Genomic DNA, 25,932 nt, shown 5'->3' with positions numbered 1-25,932 from the left:
ATTCTGCTTTTTACTTTAGACCACTCATGGGGATTTGGATCATACCACTCACTTACCAACTTTAAGTTAAAAAAAATCATCAAATTTTCAAATATGACAAAGCATGACATTAAAAAGTGAAGATGAACAGCAATAGTTCCAGATCACCTAGAAGAAGAGAGTTGTTGTTTTTCTCACAAGGCTATCTCTATCTGCCAGCATAAACAAAAGGTCAGGCTCACGCTCTTTCTAGCTGTTTTCTTACCTAACTCCTTATCTCTACTAAATCACAATTGTAGGCACTTGGGATACTGGTGGGTATTTGATAGCTCTGTTAGTTTATTTGGATATTGAAATTGGACTATCATGCAGAAATTGCATGTTGAAGACTAAACCTCAAAGTCTGTTTGGTTGATGGTGGTATTGCACTTGGAGCCCCAGAGGGTGGATGTTTGAACTTGGAAGAGATTCCTTCCTGAGTTCCAGTTCTGCTCTTGCTTGACTTGGCCCAGGAAAGATTTTTTTCTTCATGATCTGGTGCAGTGTTTGAATGTGGCCTTTAAACCTGCTCAATAATATGATTATGACTTTGCCCTGATAAGTAAAGAAAAAAGAAAGTGTTGAATAAAAATCCTACTCAGTGATGGATTCATTTGTGCCACAGATGAACCTTCCTCTGGAATTATGCTATGTCATCTTTGATATTTCCAATTGTGATATATTTATTAGTTTTGAGGTGAGACGTTCAGCCTCTCTAAGATTCTATGTATGTCACTGACACCACTTGGAATTATAGAAGAGATGTTTTTTATGTGATCAATGACATGAAGAAACTACTTTTATAATCTCATCTTTATCTTTGTAATTCTCTGTAACACTTCTTGAGTGGTCATCCTTGAGAGTGGGAAAAGCAGAATTGTTTTTGGTGCTCACTGCTTCTCACAGCATGCTGAGAGAGCAGACCCTGAGTTGCTGTACTTTGATCATGTTCATGATTTTAGCTGTCTCCTTCAATGTGATACCAGGGCCAACAGGCATGCTGTTGACCACTGACTCTCCTTTTTGTGTGGATTGGCTCTGAATGTTCCTTTTTTGTTTCCCATGTGGTTGAGGCCCCATCAGTCCTGATCCCAACACTTGTTTTCCAGTTTATAGCACAGCTGCCAAAATAATCTCTTCTCCCGGAGCGTGAGAGTCTTTGAGAATTTTTCCCTCATGTTTGTGTCAAGAGCTGGATTACATTTTGCAGCGTTTTTGTCCAAATCTAGGCTGAAGTAACTTCTATCACACACGCACATAATGCACATGGCCCTTTCGTCTTGTATCCCATTCATTTTATGTGACCCCCTGTCTCGTCATTCGATAAGAGACTTTTGCCAATAGCCCTCTCTGCTTTCTCTTTAGGCATAATTCTGTCTTCCTTGTTGTGGCTGGTTTTACAAGATATTCAATTCACTCTTGTTTTTGCTGCGAGGAGTACAGGATGGGGTGACACACCTTGCTCTTTTTTTTCAGCAATTAATTAACAATTTCTCAGTTTCACAGTGGGGCACAGAACATTCTGGTGAGAGCCAGGAGAAACTGGCTAACCTATAACTATGGCTCTGTCACTGTGTTTAGTTTGAAAATGATGAAAAGTGTAGATGACTTCCTGCTATTTTTTTTCAATGGGGGTTCAAGATAGACTGCTTTTGAGCTTTGGGGTTCAGTAGATTGATGACCTGGTGATGTTCAGATTTTACATGTTCACGGTTGAGCCTCCTACTTGCTTTTAAAAATAAATAGCAAAAAACCCCACCTGTGTGTGTGAAACTGCAAGCCAGGCCCTAGCATCATTCACTTGTCACAGTACAGCCATCACATTTGATGCTTCTACTGGAGTCTTCACTACTTACATTGCAAGCATTATTTAAAAAAATTATTTAGATTGGTGATGTTTAAAATACTTTTTTCTTTACCACACTTTTAGGCTTCTATGAAAGGCTTCATACAACTATGAAGAGTCAGTGGAAAGAAATAGAAATAATTATCTTAAGAACCCAGAGCTGCCACTAGAAATTTAAGATGCTCTGTCAAGATTATAAAATAATTTCCAATATTTTAAGTTCTAGACAAGAGACATTGCCTATGACCATACTGAAAGAATAATAACACCCAAGTTAGAGAGCACAGTGTAGTGAATGTGTCTGACTTACCACAGTCTGATAGATTCCATGTCGACAGGACAATAGAATTATGTCTGCTGTAGTAGTGAATAGAGATTCAAAGATAATCTAGATAAAAGAAAAACTGTATCATCTTGAGAAATTGCATCAGATTTTGTGAGCTACTTCTCTGACATCATGCCAATAGTCTATACCCAATGGATACACTTCAAAGGTACGACCTAATTACTCAACACCACATCTTTTAGAAAAACAAAATCGTGGAATTATCATAAGGATATACTTACTCTTATTATAATTATTTTTTGGTTAGATTGTGGATTGAGGGGGATTCTGAGGTGGGAGGTCATAGCAATCTTATTTGAAATGTATCTTATTGTGGCATCAGTCACTTTTCATTGTTTTTGAGGATCTCTGTGTCCTCATTGCCTGGCATGGTGACATGATGACTGAACATATTGCCTCATAATTATTTACTGAATGAATAAGTAGATAAGTTCATCAGGCAGCAAGACATGGTGGAAGGAGCATGGGCATTAGAGTCAGACAGACCTGGATTCCAATTTGACCTCTGCAACTGACAAGGCTGCTGTGTGACTTTGGGTGAGTTTCTTAAGCTTTCCAATTCTCAGCTTTGCTAAGTGTTTAAAAATAGGGGACAGGCTCAGAAAAATGGTAAGATGACCCATCTCACAGAGTTATGAGGTTTACAAGAGGCATCCCTCTGTGGAAGCTCCTGATAGTTCAGAAATGTTTGTTTCTCCTCTTGCGTTGGACTTATCCCCTTGGTAGGGATTTTTTTTAAATTTTTATTTATTTATGATAGTCACAGAGAGAGAGAGAGGCAGAGACACAGGCAGAGGGAGAAGCGGGCTCCATGCACCGGAAGCCCGATGTGGGATTCGATCCCGGGTCTCCAGGATCGCGCCCTGGGCCAAAGGCAGGCGCCAAACCACTGCGCCACCCAGGGATCTCCATAGGGATTTTTTTTAAAAAAAGATTTTATTCATTTATTCATGAGAAACACAGAGGGAGAAGCAGGGAAACCCGATGTGGGACTCGATCCCAGGACCCTGGGATCAGGACCTGAGCCAAAGGCAGATAGATGCTCAACCACTGAGCCACCCAGAGGCCTCTCCTTGGTAGGGATTTTGAGAATGTTTAGAGAGGGGGTAAATCTACTGAGTGGTTAGACACTGAAAGGGTTAGATTACACCAGAATGACTCACTTGAACCTGAGAATGAGGAGCTTTAGTTTTTTTCTAGAAAAGTTTTCATCATTATTAAACATACAACAAATAGGTACACTTAGTGGTTTGCTTTTCTCTGTTTCATCCAAGGACAGACCACAGAAATGTTTTGACAATACAGCAGGGGTCTGCAAACTTTTTCTGTAAAGAACGAGGTAACAAATATTTTTGGTTTTGTGGAATACACAGTCTTTGTCACAACTATGTAAAAGCTGCATAGGCAATATGTAAAGGAACAGATGTGACTGTATTCTGATAAAACTTTACTCACACACGCTGGCAGGGGGCCAGATTTGGCAGTGAGTTCCATACAGTATATGCAGATCTCTGCCCTAGAGCAGCAACCTTTCAGATAAATATAAGAACCTGGGAAGGTCTGTCCACTTCCTGCTTATCTTTGAGGATAGCGCCCATATCCCAGGTAATCTATCCTTTATATTTGACATCTAGATGAACAGGAAAAATTCATCTAAGGCCAGCCTAGTCATTGATTAATTTAAAATTTTATATAAGAGGATCTTAGTTCCTGATTTAGGAATTCCTTTACAGCTTTCTCAGTTTCAGTATATCCCATACATAGGCATGAATCATATATATACGTGTGTGTATGTGTGTGTGTGTGTACATTTTGCAAATGTGCATGGACCTATGTACGTTTTTATCTTGTGTGCCTACATGTCTTATTCTGGAAACTTAGGACTGGATATCATTTACTATTTCTTCTTTTTTTAAGGGCAAGTATGGTAATTCAGTAGAGATTACACATATTTTTGTACTATGGTCTAGCTCTCTCAGACTTTTCTCAGTTCAGTTTTCTAGCTATTGTATCCAGTTATAGGCATAGTGTTTTGAGAAATGCTCTTTGTTTCAAAAGTAACCCTGTATCCTATGATCCTTGAAATCTTGTCTTGAGTCTACTGCTCTACCATAAGGACTTGAGAATGTTTTCAACTTTCCATTTATTACTATTCTACATTTGAAAAATGATTAGGAGTTTTGCAAATGGGTTTATTGTGAGAGTACAGAAACAATGATCTGCGTCTTACATTTATAGCACTGAGTGCCATATTCTTGGGCATCAGGAGGGCCCAAATGGCAATTTTAGCAGGTGTTTGTATCCAAAAAAGGTGGTAACATTTTAGATATATTCCTTCAATCATGTCTACACATAGCTGACACAAAGTTATCTGAGCTAGCGTGAGAAGAGAGATTACATGCATGAAGGATATCCACAGGAAACCCTGTAATTTATCTTAGGCAGTAGTTTTGACTTCTTCACTTTTGGCACCTTTCATTAGTGTTGACTCAAGCCAAACTTGATGAGTCTTTCAAGCCAGACTGAGGCATTTGGGCTGACTTTAAGTAGATAAGAATCACGGGCTGGATGGAATGTGCCAGTGACTGGGTCAGTTGTCAGCACTGGGGAGAGATCAGATTGGCCATGCTGCAGTCACTTCAAATACCCTACTTTCTTTTCTTTCTGCTGTTAGTGAGTATGAATGAGTTAGGGCTTGAATCATGGCTTGGCAATTTATTTACTGTGGGGAGGTGATGCTGGAAGGGCTGTTCGGGGACAGATGGAGCAGTGTATGGAAAAACATGGCAGCCAAGACAAAGCAAGGAATGTGTGTGAGCTGGAGCCCAGAGTGTCCAGGAGGGAATGGCAGGAGATAAGGGATGACAGGTAGATAGGATGAGAGGTTGAAGAGCCTTGAAAATCATTCTAAGGGGTTTAGAATTTAACTCTCAGGATACATGGAGTCATTGGGGGATTTTTAGTGGAGAAATTATATAACATAGAGAGAAATGTTGAGAAAGAGTTCCTTGAGTCCAGTAAGGCTGATGATCCGGGAATAAGTATGGAAAGGATATAGCAGTGCAAGGGAGAACTTGTGGTGGTCTGGATGGGCTGTAATCAGAGTGTGAACAAGGCAATGGCAGGTTGACAGGGAGAAGGAGTGGGGGAGAGGAGAGGGTTGGGTGACTGGATGTGGAATTGACATTCATTCCTGGGTTTATGGCGTGGGCAACTGAATTAAACCACAAATCCAGTAGGAGGAACAGATCGGGGAGGGGGGGGATGGATGATGAGTTTTGTTTTGGATATACTATGAGAGGTGCCTAAGAGAGGCCTCACAGGAGCTGTGTAATAGGCCACTGAGCTGATCTTGGGAGAGGTGAGATGAAATTGGTCTGAAATTAGAACTAAGGCATTGGAGGATGAGATGAGCCAGAATGCGTCTACCAAAGTCAGAAGCAAAGCCCTAAGATGTAGCAATTTAAGGCCTGAATGGAGGAAGAGAGATGCACAAAGGAGTAAAAATGAGAAAGTGGGGTAGAATGAAAAGCAACTGGTACCACAGAAGCCAGGAGAGGAGAGAATTTCAAGACTGGTCACGTGCCATGATGCGATGAAATAAAACAAGGACTGTATCATGCTCACTGAGTCTGGCAGATAAGGTTGTTAGCAGCGCAATTAAAGCAGTGACGCAGAAAGATAGGACACAAGTGCCATCACAGCAGGTCTGAGAAGCTGGGAAGAAGGGAGGGACTGGAGATGGGGAATTCACAGTAATCTGTCAAAAGGCTGATTTAGGGAGGGATGGAGAGACATGGGTGAGGAGGCACCTAGAAATGTCCTATCCATATAGTAGGGAGAAATGTAAAGCATCACTGGAGAAAGTACATTGCAGATTTGTTAGAATAGTGGTTGGTGTTAAGATTCTGAATTTTTCTTCTTTTCCTTGATCTCAATCTGGAGTGATCCTGGGCAATGCTGGGAAGTAGAGCAATTTCTCTTAAAAGCTTCATGATCCCTTTATGTAGGTCTTTCCAGAAAGCTTCTCTGGCAGTTTTATTCCACCTGGGCTTGACCTCCTGGAAATTTTCTAGCTGTTTCCTCAACAAAGCCTACCTGGTGTCCTGGATACCTCAGTCATTTCCCCTGCAATTATCAGTTTCTCCTCTAGGCTTAGAATATCCTAGGCACAGCCTCTGAGAGGCCCTCATCCCACCCATCAGGCCTCTACTTCCATTCTACTTCCTCTGGCTGCTTTCTCATGGAGCCATGGCTATTTGGACCAGGGTTGGACACCTGCCCCAAAGCAGCTGATCCAGTGATTGGCCAATGATGAGAGTAGCCTGGCTAGAATAAATTAGTCGGGCTGAGTATACTCTTTACTGGAGAAATCAGAGTCTCAGATGCATCAAATGCATGGAACATTTAAGAGTCATGTCATGAAGTAGTAGCCAATCTGCTTTTGGATGTTTGTGAGATTTCTTCAGATATCCTTCAACTATCCTGCGCTCCCCTGAGCTACTTGAGTGGATTTTGTTCACTCTCATCAGATTAGCTCTGATGCCTTGACTAGACCAATGGGAGTATTACTCTTTCTCTTTAGCTGTGCTCAGTGAGTTGCTTGTTAAGTGGTTCACTTCAAGCATGATGGTTCTTTTCTGTTTTGTATTTGACATAAGTAATTGCAAATGTATGTGATCAATACTTCTATTAACATGAAAATAAAGTGATTTCCTTTTTGAGTGAATTGATACAAATAATCACTTAGCAGCTAATAACAGCAAACTCCTGACTATGGTGACTTAGGCATGCAAGGATTACTCCCTTCAAAGGGAAGTCCAAAGTTGATAGTCAAGGGGTGGTATGGTAACTCTATGAGGTTGTAAGAGACTCAGGCTTCTATTTTTTGAGCTCTGCAATTTTTAGGGCTTGGCTTCCATCTTCAAGGTGACGGACCACAAGACCCAAGATGGCTGCTGCAGCTCCAGCCCTCATCAACCATCATGTTAGCTAGCTTTTGCCATAATACTGAGAAACAAACCAGCCCCAAACTCAGTAGCTTACAACAATGGGCAGGTCTTTGTCTCACTCCTAGTTCTGCAAGTCTGGCAGGGTAGCTCTGCTTTAGTCTGCAAGTTGGCTGAACTCAGCAGTAGGTCCACATTTAGGTATGCTGCATGTTGTTTGACATTTTGCTTGGACCAGTAGCTACCCAGAGTGTTGGCAGGAGCATACAAGCGTTAAAGCAAATCACAGGAGTACATTCCAAGCCTCTATTCACATTATGTCTGGTAACATCTCATGGGCCAAAGTCAGGAAAATGGTCAAATCTGAAATCAAGGCTTGGGAAGTACAGTCCATGTACCATAAAGGATGAATTGTCTAATTTTATTAAGGGATAAGGTGAAAAGTTGAAAACAGTAATCCAATCAACCAGAGACATTATGTGTAAAATCCTGGACAAAAGGAGGAGAAGGACAAAGGAATGTACCTATTAACCACATCAGAGTCTGTAAAGAGCTTATTAGAAACTCCCACACAATACATCCTCTTCTATTTCATTGGCCAGAAACTTTTCATATGACCATTCCTAATTGCAAGGGAGCCCAGGGAATGTTTTCTTTATTCCAGGCTGCAGGGTGCTCAGCTAAACACTGGGGTCTGTTTCTAGGTCAGAAAAAGGGAAGACATATTTAGGCAACTAGTAACGTCAACAAGATGCATCATATTTTCCCCCTCACTGTTGCAAGGTCATCTGATAAACTTCAGTTAAGATATTCATTACACTAGTTTAACGTGTATCTAATTAACATAAATGATTATCTAAGCAGTAATTTTCTTAAAGATTTTATTTATTTATTCATGAGAGATACACAGGGAGAGGCAGAGACACAGGCAGATAGAGAAGCAGGCTCCTCACAGGGAGCCCAATGTGGGACTTGATCCCAGCACCCAGGGATCATGACCTGAGCCAAAGACAGATGCACACCCACTGAGCCACTCAGGCGTCCCAATCTAAGCAGTAATTAAACACTGCTGGATTGTAGCTTTTGGAAGGAGGAAAATACAAGTCATCAGCATTCTCTTCCACAAGTGAAATGTTTTTCTCAAACTCCATTTCAGTTTTATTTACTCCTAGGATATAAGTGATAGGGTCAGGAGGAGTGGCTGCTGAAGGCTTCTAAAAAGAAAATATTTAAGTAGCCGAAGGGCACTTAAGATAAATTTCCAAATAAGCTCTTCCTGATTCAGGCTTTTGCTTTGAAAGTCACCTTGTCAGGTTCCTGACTACCCAGCTTGAAGATAACCACTTTCTTCTTTCCTTACTTCCTTTTTCTCCATATCATTTGTAACCATACTTGATTATTTCATTATCTGCCTCCCTGCCACTAGAAGGTGAGTGACTTGGAGGCAGGTCATTTGTCATCTTGGTCACTGTTGGTGAATGGGATTGCTGACTATAGTCCTCCAAGATCGCTTTGGGTTGTCTGATCATCATACCAGCTAGAAGTAGAAGTTTCTTTTTCACGCAATGGCTTAAGAGGCTGAGTCTGAGGAGGAAAAGGCAGTCTGTTGAAGGTGGGCATTTAGAAGCCTGGAGAGGTACCTGGTCCTAAGCTCATCCACGAGAGGTGGAAACAGCCTTCTTTTAGACTTGTTCTGTGTGAGAAAGAAAGACAGATGCTGCCATGTGGGTCCCGGCCTGGTACTCTTAGCTCAGCCCCAGTGTTCTGTGGAACCTGAACAATTTCACAGATCACCCACATTGGACAAGACGGCTCGGTGATCTGCTGGATTAGGGCGAAATCAAGAGCACTTCTGTAGTTTTGTCAGTGGCCACTTGGAGAGGTGTGTGTATGGGTGGTCCCCTGCCTTCACCATCTCTCCCAGAAGAGGCCTGGGAACAGGTGCTTGAGGATGTGGGTCCCCTGGGCCTGGTTCCCTGACGGCAGGCCTGGGATGTCTGCACATAGGAGGACTGAGCGGGTGGTACTCGTTAGGAGTGTGACAGTACGGGGCATCGAGCAGCCCTTGGATGAAGCATGAAGACCTGGGTGGAGCTGAGGGCTGTTCTGCAGCCTGTGCCTTAGAAGCCAAGGCTGTGGTCAGAGCGCGAGCAGGTCTCTGAATCTGGGGGTCCCAGGGTGTAGGTGGCTGCAGGACCCGGGTCATCGTGCCAGAGCAGCGGGGATGCTGGGACGGAGGGACCGGCCGGCCGGGAGGCGCGAGGGCTGCGGGGTCCCGAGGCTGTCCTGGGTTGGCCACCTACAGGGAGCGCGGGCGAGGCGCACGTTCCAAGCAGGACCCCGCCAGGCTCCAGGGCGCGCAGGGCGGGGAACGGGCGCGGGGAGGCTGGGTCCGGGGGCCGCCCTGGGCCCCAAGGTGGCGGGCGCCGGGAGCAGGGGTGGGGGCGCCGGTTCCCCGCCTCCAGGGCCCAGCGCGCCGCGCGCAGGGCGGGCGCGGAGAGCGAGGCTGCGGCGCCGCGCGGTTGCTAAGCCCGGCGCCCCCGGAGACGTTGCCGGTGGCTGTCGCCGGGCGCGGCGCGGGGCGGGAGGCGGGAGGCGGGAGGCGGGAGGAGGGAGAGGAGAGGAGAGGAGAGGGGGCGGGCGCGGGCGCGGGCGGGTGGCTGCTGGGTCGGCCCCGCCTCCCCGCGCCAGCCCGGCCGTCGAGCCGTGGCCCCGCGCAGCCACCGCCGCGCCCCGGGTGCCGGAGCCGCCGCCCAGCCATGCCCGCCGCCGCGCCCACCCCGCGCCCGCCGCCGCCCCCCGCCCGGCCCGCGCCGCCCGCCCCGGGTAAGTGCCGCGCGCCCGGGCCCCCGCGGGTCGGGGACGCCGAGACCCTGCTCCGTGCGGGTGGCGCCGCCGAGCCAGCCCCGCGGGGGTGCCCGAGCGCTGGTGTGTGTGTGTGTGTGTGTGTGTGCGCGCGCGCGTCTAGACCCGCTGGAACTCGCTTGCTTGGGGACCCGGGATAACGCTGTCCGCAGCCGCTTCCTCGCCCTTGCCAGCCAGGGGGACCTTGCTGGGGAACGCGTGGGCGTTCTTCGAGGTGCGGTGGGGCTGCGGCAGCGTGCAGGCCACCGGCAGGCAGCTGACGTATACTGAGCATCTCAGGGTGCCAAGTGCTTTGCCTGGAGTTGACCACCTTCCATCCTTTTCATAACCTGGAAGGAAGGTCGCATTATTCCCATTTCTCAGAATAGCAACAGCCATGCCCGCAACTCTTGACTTGCCCGAGGTCAAATGGCTTGGTAGCGGTAGAGCTGGGATTTGAACCCAAGTCTCCGGAGCTCTCCCACCGAGCAGAAAGAAAGGAAACTCCTTAGAACTAGATAAAGAAACACACAGGAGAACTAAAGACCGGCAGGATAAAGGCTACAGGCAGGGCATCTGGGAATTAACAGGAAAAAAATGAGTTCTGTGAAATCTCCCATCACTTAATTTCAGATCTAGGACCACATTTACACTGCCTTCCACATCTGGCTCTGGGGCCAAGTGTTGGGAGGTGGAGAGAAGACAGTACCAGGGCTGGGCAGAGGAGACTGGGGGCACCTTCTCAGAGGATCTGCCTGCTGGGAGGGGAGGGGGGAGAGAAGTTGTGGAGGGAACTCACTTGTTATTCATCCCCAACATTAGTCATCTCTCCACCTCACCCCTCCCCGCTAATTCTGTTTCCTTCCTTTACTCTGTGCATTGTCCAAGATGACAGTGATCAAAATAAGCTGGTTCTATTGCCATCACTGTATTTCACGAAGCATCTTGGCATACGGTGGTCCTGTGCTTCGGTGACTGTGTTAGGAGCTATGAGGTCAGTCTGGGTTACTGCTAGGAGGGGTGGTCTGGTGGGCTGGTGTTGAGCTGACAACCACCATCACAACCAGTAAGGCATGTGGAGCCGTAGCCAACCACTGTGCTTTCCTTAAGGGGCAAAGTAGTAAGAAACCGGGGCCTTGAGAAGTCAGAAAGGGAAGACATGTTCAGTTTGCCCGGCAGCCCAACTTTAGAAAAGCACTTCATTAAAAAAAAAAAATATATATATATATATATATATATATATATTTATTTATTCATGAGAGACACACACACACACAGAGGCAGAGACACAGGCAGAGGGAGAAGCAGGCTCCCTGCAAGCAGCCCGATGTGGGACTCGATCCTGGATCTCAGGATCACGCCCTGAGCCAAAGGCAGATACTCAACTGCTGAGCCACCCAGATGTCCCTGGAAAAGCATTTCAACTTAATATTCAGATTGCTTTGGGTGGTGCCATAAAATGCTCCACTGGAGAAGGAACAGAGAGGCAGAAAATAATTGCTGAAAGATGCTCTGTAACTCACTTCATTTGGCTTGGAAAGATCTTTCTGAGCCATATTCTTTGATGGTGAGCTAAAAAAGTGTGAGAAGGGAGAGTCTCAGCATGAGAACCCCATGAAGCCCTCAGAATAACTGAGATGAAGTCTTAGTTTATTGTGGCCAGGCTGTGGGCAAAGCTTGGAGAGAGCGATGCTGGACTGTTGAGCTTCAGTGCTAGGCTCATTGTATGTGGGACACACAGTTTCCCCACCTTTTCCTTTGGTGGCCTCCTGTTAAATGTCTAAATTTGGGCCTTTGGGTGGTGAAGCAGAGCCCCTTTTGAAGATGCATATGTGGAGGTGTTCTTTGGAAAGGATGTTTTGTTAACTGCCTACTAATATAGGTCAGGAGAGGGAAATGCAGGGGAAGAGGAATGGTGCGGAAGAAGACATTCGTACTGGGAGTCAGGGAGTGGAGTTCTATCCGTGGAAGTCTGGGGCTTCCTGGTGACCTGGGGACAAGTCACTGAACTTCCCTGGGAATGTCAGCATCTTCAACTTTCTCTCTTTAAGAGTAATTGTCAAGCTGATCTCAGAGGGTTGATGATCAAAGGGGAAATATTTTCTTTGACTCATCAATTATTGATTGAGCAAGTCCATAAAATCCCAACCCAGGGAGAAGGGGCAGTCTCTCGGGGACGGTGGTATATGTGGAGGCTTCATGGTATATGCAGTTAGTGATGGGATAGAGAGAAGCACCAGTTCAGTGGCTTATGAGGAGACAGGGGGGTCTCTGGGGGTGCTTAGGCTGGTCTGGAAAATTAACTTTTACAGAACTTTGCAAATGGCAGGGTGCCTTATTGTGTGTAGTTATGGGGGGTGGGTAGAGCTCTTGACTCCATCAGAACTGCTTCCAAATACTTCCAACCTGTGTGATCCTCAGCAGAGTACCCACTACTCTGAGCCTTAGCTTCATCATTGGTAAAATGGGCATGATCAAATTATTCTGGGGATTTAGTGATGTAAGGCACTCAGCAGATATGATTACAAATGGAAAGTATTATTATTAAAGTTACCTTTTAGGCTGAAGAGATTCTATTTGGGTGCCTTGAGCCAGGGCTTCTCAGATATTCTCAGGCACGTGACTCATCTGGGGTTCTTGCTAATGTGCAGATTCTGATCCAGGAGGTCTGGGGTGGGTCTGAGATTCTGCTTTTCTCACTAGCTTCTAAGTTCTGTAAGTGTTACTTGTTTGGAGACCACACTTGAGAGTACTAGGACCTAGGCCCCTCTTAGGGCTAAGGAGCACTGTGCTTGGGGAGATGCTGGGGAGGGTTGGGGCCTCCTGGGCAGACCTGGTCTGGTTCTGGGGCAGAGACAGCTGGGACTTATTCCTTGCAGGGGCAATGGATAGAACTTCCTTCAAATGCCTTAGGCCAGCCTCCTGGAGGAAGATCTTCCTGGTCAAACAACCAAATGGTGCCTACACCACCTGCATGCTGGTCTTGAAGGTGTAGAGATGAGTAAGCCACTGACCCTGTCACAATGTGGTTGTGGGTAGGATGGGGACAGACATGTAAATGTATGATTTTTACATGGTTAAGACAGGCATTCTGTACAGTTCATGGGTAATGGTGATGGGGGTCAAAGGGAAGGAAGAGGGAGGAAGGCTTCTTGCTGGTACTAATACCTGATCTGAGTTTGGAAGGATGAATCATGGTGGTGGGGTGAGGGAGGAGAGCAGAAGAGTAAGAACGCTGGCATTCTAGGATTAAGGAACAGCATGTGCAAAGGTAGGGTGTCATGAAACAGCTTGGTGCATTCAGGTCATTGAACTAAGAGTTGTCTGGAGCAGGAGTATGATGAGAAGGGCTTGGGCAGGGAGGCTGAGCTCTGTTTCCAAAGATGTATTTGTCAGGATGAGCTAAGCTCTGTTGCAGTAACAAATTAACTGCACCGGCCTCATAGCTTAACCCAACCAAGTTTATGTGTCACTCACACTCTGTGTCCCTCACAGTTCAGCAGAGGGCCATGCTGGCAGGCATGCGGGCAGTCCCATCCTGTAGACACACCACTGGGAAAATGTGGCCTATGTAGTCACCAGTGCAGGAGGAGATCATGGGAGAGCTGCTCTCTGGCTCCTCTGTGCTGGCTTCACTCTGGAACTGATGCATTGCTGCTCATGCCCGCAGTCCATTGGTCAGAACTCACTGTGAGGGGGCTGGGGAGGGAGGGGGAGGTGGCGTGTGTGGATGGAAACTTCGGAGGACATCACTGTCTCTCCTACATATGCCTTGGTATGGACCTTAAGCCTCAGTCTGAAGGCCAGAGTTTTTCAAATGGGAGTGATATGTGAATTCCTTTAAAGGAAACAAAATGTTGTAGATTCCTAGTGGTGGCTTACATTATTTTTATTATAACGCAGTTCAAACACGGAGTAGCGTGAAATAGGTTTATACTCTATGCTCAGAGCTCTCATCTGACTATAAAACCCAAACAGATATATACATAAAATAGCAACACAGCTACAAATCGGGAAATTCAGATTAACTTGATGAATTTTTGTGTGATGGATGAAGTTATTTTAGCTATCATGAAATCACTGTTTCTGATTCTAAAAACAACTGTTCAGGTCTTGCGAATTTGGTATGCTATGTGCTGTGCCACATGGGTTGTCTGATGGCTCAGTTCTCATTAGTGCTCTCTGTGGTAAGTCTGATTCGTTATTTTCTTATTAGCTGTGACAGTTAAAATATTTCTTGTTGCCAACTGTATCATAAATGTAGGAATACACGTGGTGAAATGATGTGGCAGCACTTGGTCATAGCATGATCCAGAATATGTTTCTGTTGATTTTCTGTGGATAATCTTTAAAAAAAACTTATCATGGAAGTGCAAGCACCAAGTTAAACAAACATAATTTGAGAGAACATGCAAATCCCCTGGAATGTGTCTGAGGATCCTCCAGAATTTAAGAAGCAGGTCGGGGGATGCCTGGATGGCTCAGTTGTTGAGTATCTGCCTTCGGCTCAGGGAGTGATCTTAGAGTTCCGGAATCGAGTCCCACGTTAGGCTCCCTGCATGGAGCCTGCTTTTCCCTCCACCTGTGTCTCTGCCTCTCTCTTTCTGTGTCCCTCATGAATAAATAAATAAAATTTTTTTTAAAAAAGAAGCAGGTGGAAAAACCACTGGAGTGTTTAATGAAGGAGGCAGATGACCAGCTTCAGGTCTCAGAGACATCGCTTGCCCAGGTGTGGGTAGGGGGGAGGTAGGGAGGAAGGCCCGAGACAGGTGGTTCAGGTCCCACGTGCCAAGGAAGTAAGTAGTAAAGGGAATGGAGAGGAGGTGTCTGATTTGAGAGCTATTTGGGAGGGGGAATCCACAAGATTTGGAGGTGGACTGGCTGTGTGGGAGGTGAAAGTAGGGAAGAAGAGTCAGAGATGGCTCCTCGCCATGGGGTCAGGGTGGCTGGCCACTGACCAGGGTGAGGACCACATGTGTCCAGGAGAGCACAGAAGAGCTCCAGGCCAGAGCTGAGCCGCCCATATTCATCATCCCATCTTACTTGACTCACTTGAGCTTTCCTGAACCGATTTCTGAGGAACTGCAGCCTCTTGTGGGGTCTCTTTTCCTCTCCAGGACTTTTAATTAGTGCTCATTTGGATGATGTGATTGGCGTTGTTAGCCTTTCTGTTGTTCCTCCTGCTTCTGACCCGCTGGAGTAGGTTCTGTGTGGCCTAATTAGGCACATACTTTTTGTCTTCTATGTGTTTCAAGAGAGTGAAAAATATTTGAGAAAATCGTGGATGGTTCTGAGACAGAAGCTGTCATACCATATAAGGTGAGATTAGTTATCTGCCTTCAGTTTTTAAGAGCACCAACTCTGTTTTTGGACGGAGATACTCAAAATTCTCTGAGGAGAGAACAGGCGAGGCGTGGTGCAGGTTAAATGATCCTAAGGTAGTTACATAACAAGGAAAATGGAAACTCTGCACTTGGGGGAAGCCGAGGGCACCCAAACAGACACACAAAAATGTCACAAACTGAGGGCAAATTTCTGTGGTGGCCAGAGTGAGATCTTGTTACTGGCACGAAATAATTTAAAACATAACTTGATGTTTTCTTTTTGTATGAATTATTAACCTAACATTCCCTGCTGGAAGCCCCAGGAGCAAACTGCTGGAAGAGGCTTCCATTCTGTTTGTTCTCATTCATGACAAACTGCTACTTGTCTCTAGGCCTCGGCACAGCCATTACCTTCATGGCAGAGTTTCTGAGGTCCTCCAGGGGACTCGCACCCCACTGCATCTCTCTGGAATCTGTGATAAATGGTCTGGAAGCAAGTGCTGACCTGTCATCCCCTAGAGACCACATGCTCCCGGTGGACAGGCGCTGTGTCTTTTCATCTTGGAATCCCCCCAGACTAATAGAGCATTTTTCCTAAGAGTTGTCCACATACCCAAGAGCTAGTCCAGGGCACCTTTAAGAACTATTGTTAGGCCTCGGGGCTGGTTGGAGGAGCAGATGTCCCAGCAACAATGGCCTGGTTTTTGGAATGTCTCTTCTAGGAATGAATTGGGTGAAGCTGGTTGTTCAATTTAGTTCAGATGCTGTGTTGATTTTAGATTGGTTATAGCCAGAATCCTTGGGTCTCTACATCTGTGGCAATTTGTGCTCCCCAGATACCCATGTGCTCCCCTCCTTTAGCAGATGCGATCAGACCTGTCCTTAGTTCTTGTTCTTATGGTTCCCCTGCAATCCACTGCAACCCTGTGTGAGGGCTTTCTCTGACTGTAGGGGAATGGTCTACCCATTCTTGGAGAATTCAGAAGTTCTAGGGAGTTAATGCCCCTGGGAGCCACCCTCACCCCCTAATGGAGTGCAGCAGGTGGATAAATATCACAGTTACCTTGCCCCTGCGAGACAGCCATCGGGCATATTCTGTTCATTTTCCCAGAGGTTCCTCTCTGAGCGGAGCCCATAGCAGCAACCAGCTCTTCGCCTATGCTGCTTTACTGCCTCATTTCTTCACCCTCCTCCAGCACTTCCCAGGATCACCTCCTAACTCAACTCAAATCCTTACCCCAGGCTCTGTCTTGGGAGAGTCCAACCCAAGACCTTTTTGGGTTTACTGGGGCCCCTGGACTATGGTTGGAAGTGCTGTGTGTCCCTTCTCTTACAGAACAGGTAAGAGCCACACTGTTCTTGTGTCCGTCCCACTTGGAGTCCCTGAGATGGAGGAGGGCTGCTTAATCCACATGGAATTCATATGGGCGAGAACTCTTCTTGTGGTAGCTGCCAAGCTTGACATGTATTGGTTGAGGCCCCTACCTACGGCCATGTGGCACCAGCACTGTCCCTTGGGGGTGCCAACACTGAAGTCAATCTACCCTCCATTTCCCCATCCTGAACTGATGCGTGAGACCTCGGGATCTTAATACTTGTGACCTCCTTTAATGCTTCCAATGTCCAAACTCGTTCTTGCTCCGGTGGTTTGATTAATATTCAAGTACAGTTTATTTATGTGTTTCTGTAGCTTTTGAATAATCTGGAATCTAGATTCATTTTGCTTCCAATTTATTAACCAATTGTTTCAATATTGAATAAAAATGATTCTTATCTTGCTGATTAGTTTGTAATGATTTTGTATCACACATTAAATTCTCATGCGAAGTGGTATCTCTTTTGAGGCTACTATTTTCTCTTTTCCTAAAATCCAGCTATTCTTGTGTAAGTACCAGGATCTTAAAATTGTAGCTCCATAATATATTTTACTATCTTCATTACTCATTCTTGTCTCCTGTCCTCCTTCAAAAATTGCATTGGTACTTAAATGGCATCAGACCTACAAATTATAATCGGGAAGAATGGATTTTTTTTTATTTTTATTGAGAGAGAGTATGTGCAACTGGAGTGGGGAGGGTAGTGAGAGGGAGAATCCCAAGCAGACTTGATGCCCAGCATGGAGCCCGATGTGGGGCTCGATCTTGTGACCCTCAGATCATGACCTGAGCTCAAATCAAGAGTCAGACACTTAACCAACTGAGTCACTCAGGCATCCTGGAAGAACTGATATGTTTAATTGACTAATACTTTACATTCTGGAATGGAGAGTCATTTAAATTTGCTTGTCAGTGTCTCTAACTGGCACTAGACATCACTAGCCCCAACATCGTAGTCTTCCCTTAGATAATTGACACTTGTTAGTAATAGCATGCTTACATTGTGAATCGGGATAAAAAGATAATGTCAGAGGGCACCGGCTCTTCAGTGCTACTAAAGATAGGCCTAGTACGTCAGTCATTAATGTAGAACAAAATAAAAGGGCACAACAGCCCTGGTCAGGGTTTCACCTTGTGTTTGAGTTAAGAAAACCAAAATCATTGGACATACTCATTTGAATAGGACAAAGAGACAGAAAGCAATTAAGTGCATTCTATTGAAGCTCCTTTTTTCTTTTTGGAACTTGGAGTGAACCTGTGCGCAAGGGTTTGCAGACTTCCCCATTAATGTAATTTTGAGGAAGCTCCTGAGTTAAGGTTTTAAGTCTGCAGTGCGCTGGCTATTTGAACTTTGGAGTGCTTTCTCTTTAATGCCGTTACTATCAATTTGGAATTCAAAGGACTTGATCATTTTCTAGAAGAATGGCACAGCTGAAGATGTCTTACTGGTTTTGAAGATGGTATTTTCCAGGGATGTCCCATCGTGTGAAAGGGAAATGGGTCCACAGTCATATTAAAGGAGAAATAAAGAGTAAATGAAAAAAAATCTGAGAACCAGTTGAGAGAACCCCGCGGTTCCCATGTTCCCAGGAACATTTGTTAGTTATCTGCTCCCCACCCCCCACCCCAGTTGCTTTGTCTACATTACAAAGCCAAGACAGCAGAGGCTGCCTGGTTCTCTTTTTTAGCTTGCTTTCTTCATCCGGAGTACGAAGTAGGTGTCTTTGTTAAGCTGTTTTCTTAGGAAAGTGGAGTGTTGGTGGAGAGGTGGAGAGGGGATGGGTAGGGAGACAGACTGATATTTATCTTTATCTTACCCCGCTCCTTCCCCGTCCCCCCTGCCCCAAATATTTGCATGACCATAAACACTGTGTGGTATGTGGGCTTTTAAGTAGTCTTAAGTTAGGATGTTAACAAAGAAAAAACATACGTGATGGGTTTTTATTCTATTGGGGGAAAAAGCGGAGTTTTAAATACCTGCCCATCCTAGGAGGAAAAAAAGGAAAGTTTTATATTCTCCATTCTGCCTTGAATAACTGTCAGAAATTCTCAGCAGTTCCTGGCTAGCCGGCTGCCTCCATCTGGAGGCTGGCATTGTGTTTTCTTAACCTACAATTAACTACCATCCGCTCAAAATTCAACCAGTAACACTCATATCCTTTCGTGGCTTTTTAAGGAACTTTTTCTAGAAGCTTCTTACAGTTCTTTTAATACCCTTGAGAGTATCAGTTTTTTTTTTTTTTAATTTATTTACGCATGACAGGCACAAGCAGAGGGAGAAGCAGGCTCCCTGTGGGGAGCCCGACGTAGGACTGGATCCCGGGACTCCAGGATCACACCCTGAGCTGAACTCAGATGCTCAACCACTGAGCCACCCAGGTGTCCCGAAAAGTATCAATTTTTAGTGTAAAGGTTACAAAATTCGAGACTGGGAAATCACTGATGATCCCTATAAATTACTCTTTCATTCACTCTTTCATTCTTTCTTTTATTTAGTGAGGGTCTCCTATGCCACTCGTCTGAGGCAGGGTAATCTTAGTTTAAATTGAAATTGCAAATAGCCCCTGGTGGCTACTGTATTAGCTAGTACAGAGCTGGTGGGCTGGATGACGGTGGTTAGAGCATCGGGTAAATATTGTAACACCAGTAATGGTAAACTAGGAGGGAAACAGCTACAGGGTTGGTGAGTGAGGGAGATGGAGTGGTTGAGGGCCTTCATGGAAAGCTGCTTGGAGAAATGATTATCAGGTGATCAGTTGCAGACTAGACCAAGAGTAGGAAGGATGGTGTGTATGTGAGAGAAATAGTTTGAAGGCACTCTAGGCATTTCTGGGTAATTAATTACGTTTTGTTTTTAATGAAACATGAAGGATGGGATGTCTTCTATGAAAGACTTTGAAAAAAACATGCCACTAAATGCTCAGTGCTCATTCTTATTTTGAGATTTAAAGGCCTTTCATCCTTTTAGGCAATGATGTGGGTCTGTGTTCCCTAGAAATAGCACCTGAGCAGGGGATTCTTGTGTATGTGATTTTGAGGGGAGAGCTGTCGGGAGCAGGGGACACAGCTAAGCAAGGATGTGGTCTCAGCTGGAGAGGACCTCAGCCTGAGCCCACAGGAGTTCTGGAGCATTTACTGCACGCAGAGGTGGGCCCCCCTAAGCGAGGGACTGACTGGTCCTTGGTACCCTTCCCTTTCCCTATCAGTTACTGATTGTGGGCTGTGCTTGCGAAGGTGGAGGTGGGTATGTAAGCTCCTGGGTGGGGGACTCCAGTCAACAGAGGGTAATTCTGGAGACTAGAGTAGCGGTGGCCCTTTCACAGCCAACAGTCATAAAAGCTGGGGACCAATGCCTGGTAAGGGGATTGAGTTGGACACCGGCATCCGTGGCTGTTCTGGCCCTATGGGATATGGATGGCTGAGTAGCTTTAGATGGACTTGGGGGCAGAAACATGGAAAGTGCAGGATTGCTTTAGTCATCCTGGAACTTCCTGATGTTTGTGGACTCAAGCGATAGGTTGCTTTCATTAACATTATTATGGATCTGTTGGATTCTTTCACACAATACCTGTTTATTGCCAACCTGCCACCTGCTTGGCATTAGGTCTGTATGCTTGGAGTCTTGCCAAACGAGGTCTATTATTTATTTATTTATTATTTATTTATTTATTTATTTATTTTTTATTGAGATTTTATTTATTTATTAATGAGAGACACACAGAGAGAGGCAGGCAGAGGGAGAAGCAGGCTCCATGCAAGGTCCCTTTATTTAGTAGATGCCATCCCTGCCAATGATATATTTTTGGCAAATGCCAGGAGAGCGCATTGCAAGGGTTCCCAAAGAGGCTTAACCATAGAAACTGCAAGGTTTACTCCTATCAAGGCTCTGAAGGCACCGAGCTTTGCTAAAACATTTATAAATGATGCTCTCAAAAGACCTACACGCAGCAGTTGGCTCTTTGAGGGAACTGTATACATTTCTGCCCACTGAGGCTGGCTTCTTCTTTTTAAAAAAGAGTTCTTTATTTTATTGACAGAGAGTGAAGGTGTGTGCACGCTTACGTGAGCGGGAGGGCAGCAGAGGAAGAGAATCTCAAGCTGACCCACCTGCTGAGCATAGAGCCCAGTGGAGGCTCTATCCCATGACCCCAAGAGTGAGATGCCCAACCGGCTGAAGCCATCCAGCTTCTTAGTATCCACCAAAGCAGAGTTGCTTTGGTGCTACTGTTTTAAGTGTGATTTAACGATGATGTACCAAGTACTTACATATGCAGGTGACCTTATGCCTGTCATCTTGTTGCAGCCTTCACAGCCATCCTGTGAGGCCAGGCTGGTGGTGGCCATGCAGGCTCCCATGGCAGCGAGGACCACTGGTACTCTGCCAGCAGAGGTGAAGGCAAGGTCCCTCTTGACTCTGGCACTCAGGCTGGTACTGGGGCCACTGCCAGAGCTTTATGGTGCCTGTTGCAGCCAGGGTCTTGGCCTGGTGACTTCCCTACTTTTCGATTAGAGGAAAACCAAACTCAGTTTGAGCAGTTTGAATTCCCTACAGGAAGAAAAGTTTATTTCTTAATCTGCTTTATACTAACATCACTCTTTGTTTGGAATCTTAATACACTTTGGGGAGTTGTGTTTTTAGATCATCCTGTCTATGGGGATATCAGGGAAAAGCTCACTTGTTTATTGCCAGCTGCAGGAACACTGTGTGACTTCATTTTGCCCAGTTGGGATGCTGGCTGCCTTAACAATTAGGGCAGAGCTAAACTGAGGCTGTTTTGCTTAGGTCCTGTTGAGTTGGCGTCCTGCTCTGTTTCCTCTCGTTGATCCCATGAGCTTTGCTTTATTCCATGGTTACAAATGACACCCCTAAATTTGTCTAAAGCCACTGATTGTATTAGTTCTTACTAATTGGCTGTGTGGCATTGGGCCCATTGCTTACCCTCTCTTGTCTACGTTTGTATCTGAAAACAGGGTGTTGGGCTACTGGCCTATCAGCTCTAACATACAAAGAGTTTCACCCACACAATCTCTGCTCTCACAGCCTCCTTAGGATTCCCTTTGCCTCCTTCTTAGAATGGATCCAAGGCATTACTTTTGTTTACAAAGGATGCATATTTCCACGTAAGCAATTTCTGAGAATGTTTTACCAGTAAACCTAATCAATCAAGTAATGATTATGTCTTCCATATTTATGGAAAGTTATTCCTCCATCTGATTCACCCAAACCTCAGGTAAAGAGCACAGTGGAGCCACTCAGGCTATTTATTTCTTCCAGAGAGATCTTTGGTAATATGCATCTTTCATGGAATCCATCCATTTTATTAAGTTGTCTTATTCATTGGCATAAAATAATTCATAGTATTCCCTTATCATTATTTTATGTAAAAGGCCCCTGTATTTTTCAAATATGTCATCACTCCTGAATATGAGGGAAAACTGTGTATTTTGGGGGAAACATTTCCTCTTAAGTCACCTTACCTGTTTGCTATTTAATTGTATGTTGTACAAGAGGTCAAAATGATTTAAATAGTGCTTTTTAAGGAATCTGCAGGGTCTGTGCCTCCTTTGTCCTGTATGATACTGCTTAGTGGAGGTGTTCACCAGCCTCACAGATGAGCAGCTGACAAACGAGGCGTCAGAGTCCACAGGGATATGCACTTTCAGATGGTTCAGATATTTTCAGTGTCTCCCATCAATCTGAGATCCATCCAAACCAAAGCATGAAGACGTAGAAATGGGACAGATGTGCTTAGTCTCTTTAGAAAAAAGAAGATGGAGTTTGCCCTTAGAATTATTTATGCAGGGATGCCTGGGTGGCTCAATAGTTGAGTATCTGCCTTTGGCTCAGATCATGATCCTGGGGTCCTGGGATTAAGTCCCCCATCAGGCTCCCGTTGGGGAGCCTGCTTCTCCCTCTGCCTCTCTCTGTGTCTTTCATGAATAAATAAATAAAATATATAAAAAAAGAATTATTTCTGCAGCCTCACCTATAGAAATGGACTGTGGTGTAGCTCTACCTGGCCCAGTGTGTTTAAATGTTGTTAGGACACAGGCCAGTGGGGACTGGTGGTCTGAAGAAGGCCCCTGGGTGCCATAACCAGTCAGAGAAAGGAGATATGAGGTCTTGGAGGTATTAAGTCAGCTGGAGACTATACTTTCCCCTTCCAAATGAAAATACCCAGAGAGCCTCCCTGAACAGCACCGAGAAAAGCAAAATTCAGCCCAAATCAAGTTTCTTGAGTTGCAACAGACAATTGGGATGAAAAATCCAGGTCATAGACAACAACAGTCTGGGAGCCATGCTCCATTGGAATTTTACTGAGTGAGAGGTGACACCCCGGGGATGAGATCGTGGGTGAGTTGGAGCATGTTGGGAGGAAACATTAAACCCAAGGGTGAGACGGGAAGATAAGCTGTCCCCAGGGGAAGCTTCATCAGCATTGGATGTTGCAAAGAAGGGCAACAGGAGTGACAGGGTGGCATCTGATGAGGTTCAGCAAACATGGAGTCAAAGGGGAAAAGAGGAGCATAAAAGCTTCCTGTGATGAAATAATTTGAAAGCAGGAAAAGGGTTTCATCTAGAGGAAAAGCTGTTGGGAGAAATGGTTATTCTTGTGGTCCCTGGAATGTCTGAGGCCTCACCAGCCATGGGAGCAAATGAGACCACGTTAATATTAATGCTTAGTGTGGAGTTCCAGTGGCCCCACCTGGTTACACAGGACCTCAGTGTCCTCTGAGTCCCCAGGACAGGATGTCACCTGTGCTTGGGTACACTGTGGCTCTTTTTCTTTCTCCAGTGGTTAGGTCACTCCTCACTCCCCCACCCCTGCTGTCTGTGCGTCCCCAAGGCTGTACTTTGCCCACTTCTGCTGTGTTGCAGAAGGCAGGGCTGCTGCCTTTGCTTCCTCTAGGGCCTCATCACCTGGATCCTAGAGCCTTACACAGGCTTTTGAAACACAGCTTCTTTAGTGTCCCTCATTGACCCTGTGCTCCGAGGATCAGGAGGGCGGGTGCAGATGTCATTCCACTCACTGCCTCTTTTGTCACTATCTCTTATCCTCTTACCTCCTCCCAGGAGTTCTGATACCTGTGCATGAAACACCTCCTTCTTTCCCCTTTTCTCACTCCGTTGCATGCTCATTTGGCAGCTGGCGCATGTAGATTCCAGAGAAATAAACCCACCCCTGGGCCAGAGCTGCTCCTGGATCCCACTTTGGATCTGGTTGGGTCATGCTGCCATGCTTTCAGGGTTAATCAAATGGATATACACTAGTCTAAGGACTTTGTAATCTCTCCTGTCATGGTCTGCATATTTTGGTCCTGCTAGCCATTTTGATGATGCAAGAGGTAGTCTGTAGCAGTGATTCTTCTTCTTTTTTTTGGTTAAGATTTTATTTATTTATTTGACAGAGAGAGAGAGAGAGAGAGAGAGAGAGAGAGAGAGAGAGAGAGAGAGCACAAGCAGGGGGGGAGCGGCAGGCAGAAGGAGAGGGAGAAGCATGCTCCCCAGTGAGGAAGGAACCCCATGTGGGGCTCAATCTCAGGACCGTGGGGTCATGACCTGAGCTGAAGGCACCTGCTTAACTGACTGAGCCGCCCAGGCACCCCTGTAGCAGTGCTTCTTAAACTTGATATGCATCAGACCACCTTAGGATTTTGTTAAAATGCAGAATCTGATCCTGGAGATCTGGGGTGGGGCCTGAAATTCTGCATTTCCACGAAGCTCCCAGGTGAGTCCAGTGCTGCTGGCCCACTTTGGGTGGTCAAAGTGGTCACTCCTCCCTTCATTTCTGTGTGCTGTACTTAAATGAAAACTCTAGCAAGGAAATCCTGACTGGACTTTGTTTCACTGTACTGGTGATGTAATGTCTTAATTACATTCCATACGTTCATTACTCACATTATGAAAATAAAGGTTCTGTTGGTTATGTACTACTTTAAAGAATGGTTTATGGACCACTTTGAATTTGCTCATAGGTGACCAGCATTCCCGGAAAGATACTCTGGAGCTTGTCTCTGTATCTGTATGTCACAAGGTGTGGTCCATGAGCCATCAACATAGGTGCCACTTGGAACCTTGTCAGAGATGCAGAATCTTAGGACCTACCCTAGACCATGACTGGCTGAATTAGTTCTTGCACGTGAACACAGTCCCCAGATGGTGTGTGTATGTACGCTAACATGTGAGAAGTCCTGCCCTATGGGACACAGTACATCAGGAATGGGAGCTGCTGGCTTAGCCAGTTTAATTGGACACCAAAGGAGGCACATTAGCGACAGTGGGGAAAAGTTCATCCCTTGGTCACTGGTCCTCTCTGTTATCCCTTGGTCACTGGTCCTCTTTGTTGTGGGGTGTCTTGGGATGTTTGGGGAGAGAGGAAAGTGCTTTCTGCTAAAACCAGCAGAAGAGGAAGTGAGAAGTGTGATATGGTGATGAGGTGGGTATCGTGTGCAGGATGGGATCGGAGTGCAGGGAAACGCAAGGGCAAGGGGAGGAGCATTACCAAAGGGGTTGGGGTGAGCTTTGAAATTGAGGAGATATGTAAGCTTGTTCACTTAAAAACCCTCCTGGGGCACCTGGGTGGCTCAGTGGTTGAGTCTCTGCCTTTGGCCCAGGTCGTGATCTTGGGGTCCTGGGATTGAGTTCCACATTGGGCTCCCTGCAGGGAGCCTGCTTCTCCCTCTGCCTCTCTCTCTGTGTCTCTTATGAATAAATAAATAAAATCTTAAAAAAAATCATTAATCACAATTCCAAAGTAGCTAGGACAATAAAGTTCTTTTTTGTTGTTGTTGTTTTGTTTAAACAACAGAAATACATTGTCTCATGGTTACGGAGGCTAGAGGTCTGAAATCTGAAATTGGCAATGTTGGTTCCTTCTGATGGCATGAGAAAAGGAGCTGCTGTAGGCCTCTCTTCCTGGCTTGTAGATGACCGTCTTCATGTTCACACAGCATTCTCCCTGTGCAATTGTCTGTGTCTAAACTTAACCTCCTTATAAGGATACCAGTCATGTTGGAGTATAGCCTCTTCCATGGACCTCATTTGAACTTGACTGCCTCTGTGAAAACCCTGTCAAAATCCTATCACATTCTGAGAGACTGGGGATTAGGACTTCAGGTTAATTTAAGGGTCGGGGGAACACAATTCTACCCATAACAAGGTTGTATAGGCAACTGTTAGTTTTGCCTGGTCAGTATCCATTGAGCTTTCTTCTTTTTCTTCATTGAC

The 25,932-nt window shown here is 45.7% G+C and overlaps 1 protein-coding gene across 3 annotated transcripts in view; it reads left to right on the top strand.

The window, feature by feature from the left end:
- Nucleotides 1-2,736: 2,736 nt before the first annotated feature.
- Nucleotides 2,737-25,932, top strand: part of DCLK3 (doublecortin like kinase 3) — a 57,352-nt gene continuing 34,156 nt past the window's right edge. The window contains exon 1 of one of the 3 annotated variants that reach the window (XM_055321712.1): nt 2,737-2,747. The gene's annotated coding sequence lies outside the window, so the exon portion shown is untranslated. Of the gene's footprint in view, nt 2,748-8,688; nt 8,772-9,950; nt 9,986-25,932 lie in introns of those variants that run through there. The other 2 variants (XM_055321710.1, XM_055321711.1) reach the window with 2 other exon arrangements.

This window comes from Nyctereutes procyonoides, unplaced genomic scaffold, assembly GCF_905146905.1.
Source record: "Nyctereutes procyonoides isolate TBG_1078 unplaced genomic scaffold, NYPRO_anot_genome, whole genome shotgun sequence".
NCBI lineage: Eukaryota > Metazoa > Chordata > Mammalia > Carnivora > Canidae > Nyctereutes > Nyctereutes procyonoides.
Note: the sequence above shows the minus strand (reverse complement) of the source record. Positions and strands in the feature narration are given on the sequence as shown.